This window comes from Microtus pennsylvanicus, chromosome 8, assembly GCF_037038515.1.
Source record: "Microtus pennsylvanicus isolate mMicPen1 chromosome 8, mMicPen1.hap1, whole genome shotgun sequence".
Classification (NCBI taxonomy): Eukaryota; Metazoa; Chordata; class Mammalia; order Rodentia; family Cricetidae; genus Microtus; species Microtus pennsylvanicus.
This window is the reverse complement of record NC_134586.1, coordinates 56102067-56104519: the sequence shown is the minus strand read 5'-3', so window position 1 is coordinate 56104519 and position 2453 is coordinate 56102067.

Sequence of the window (2453 nt, the reverse complement as noted above, 5' to 3'; positions counted from 1 at the left end):
CACTGCTACCATAGCTATCTGAAAAGTCTTCCAGGTCTCCCTTGTGCTCCGAGGAGTATAGCTAGACAGTTGTCCTCACTGAGTCCGGCACCCCTCCCCGTCCATGTTTTATTAAAAGCAGGTGCTCTGTAGCCACTGAGCCTAAATGTCCTCCCAAATGGGCATTTGCAAGAAGCGAGTGCCTGGAAAAGCTGCCAGGCTGCCTGGTAGGCCTTTCCATGATCACTCACAGGCCATTAACTTCTCAACAGCCCAAACCCCACAAGCTTTGGGACAAACCACTGCTATTCGGGAACAAGCAATGAGTGAAATAAACATGGTCTAAGGCCGCAGGGCTTTACAGGGCTCCTGGGCTGTCTTTGCATTTCCCGAAACAGGAGCCTGGTCATCTGACTGGTCATCGCGTGTTGGGAGCAGGGGACTTTGCTCCTGAGATGGCACCCCCCCTTGACTGTCATCTTTCCTCTTTCAGATAGTCCTGGGCCTGAAAGATATTCCCACCCTGGGGGAGGGGGCTGAGAGCTAAGAGGAGAGCCCTCTCTCTGCTGTGCCATCGGACAGCAAAACCGTCTTAGACATCCCTCCCCCAACTGAAGAAGCCAGTGCCTCTTTGGGTGCCAAGGGTATGAGTTGGTGATTCCTAAGTTTGGGTCCCTGGGCTTGTGCATAAGAGGAGTGTCTTAGTTAGGGTTTCTATTGCTGTGAAGAGACACCATGGCCACAGCAAGTCTTATAAAGAAAACATTTACTTGGGGCTGGCTCCCTTACAGTTTTGGGGCTTAGTCCATTGTCATCAGCAGTAAGTTTGTTTCTTTTTCCTTCCACGTTCTTCTACACTTTGCCACATTTCTTATCTTCTTTAGTGTGCATGGGTAGGAGTGTGCCCCTGTACATGCGTGGAGCCGGAATAGAACTCGTGGAGTTCTCTCCTTCCATCATGTGGATCCCAAAGACTCAACTTGGGTAGTAAGCTTGGAACTTTATTTGTAGATTGGCTGGCGTGGAACTCACACAGATCTACCTGTTTCTGCCTCCCAAGTTTGAGACTAAAGGCATGTGACACCACACCCGGTCCATTTAAAGGGACTTTTCCACACAGAGTGTGCTTTCTCTCCATGGCAGAGCTGACTCAGAACTCTGAAATTCTAAGGTGTGTGAAAGATTCACATACATTTGAGAAATAAATGACACATTTTTCTTCCCCCTTTTGTTTAATTTTTATGTGTATGTCTGCACTCTACATGTATGCAGTGCCTGCAGAGGCCAGAAGAGGGCATCAGATTCCCCTGAGTTATGGACCCTTGCTGATTGGTCACCATGTGGGTGCTGCAAATCAAACCTCAGCCCTCTGCAAGAGCAGCCAGTGCTCTTACCATAACACACTGTCAATAGCTCTCTGTCCCAAGACAAACATGAAAAAGGAAAAATTTAAGTCTTTTAAACTCAACTAAATGAAACAATATTCAACTTCATGGCTTGTTAGTAAAAGGACTTGATAGCATTAAATGCTCACACTAGAATTGGAGAAATGTACTCAAATTAGTATTCTCACCTTTCACCTCGAGAAAGTAGAAAAGAAAGAGTAAATGAAATCCAAAGAACTCTCAAGAAAGGAAGCAATAAAGTCCTGACCAGAAATAGATGCAAACAGTGGGGAGCAGGGCACGTGTGAAACACACAGCTGTGGGCAACTTTATCCCCCCTCCTAAGAACACCTTCACGTTGGATTAGGATTGGGCGCTTGCGTTTTACCTTCGTGGTGAAGCGGTCAGTGGTAGAGACTGCTTCCTATGTCTACCTGGGTCATCGTCCACCCTTCCTTCAAGAATGGAGGGGGCAGACAGCAAAGCAAAAGTTCTAATACCCTCGGTACCAACAGGATGCCTGCTGAGATTCTGAGAGTACCAGCTCCAAGCCTGGAGAGAGTGCGGATGTTACACACCCCTATGTTCTTGGCAGGCTTCAGGGTGCCAGCTGCGAGCCATTCCTTAGAGAACACACCAGCAGGTCATGGATAGGCGTGGCAAAAGTAGGTCTCCTATCCCCAGCAAGTCTCTGGTCACTGGGACAGGAATGAGTTCCTCTGTCTGCAGCTGCTAGTGGAATCACAGAGACAGCTCCAGCAAGCTCCTTGCCCTGGGCCAAAGCCTTGGGTGTAGGAAGGCAGTGAACCCCTCTCTGAAGACTTCTGAAGCAGAACCCAGCAGAGGACTGGCGAAGCCAAGAGGCAGGATCTGAAGTCTTCCTTTGCCCTTCTGTTCCCAGGTAGAAATGGCTTGAATCCTCAGGATGGCCAAATTTTTTGAGAAACAGTTGGGCCCTGATTGGCTGAGTGTGGGTTTGTAAATAGAGTGAAAGATGAGGCCAAGGAGAGGGGAGCCATCAAAGGGTCTGTTCATGTTGCTAGGGTAACCTTTTCAGGCTTGGTCAAACTTGAGGCTGGGGCTGTCAAA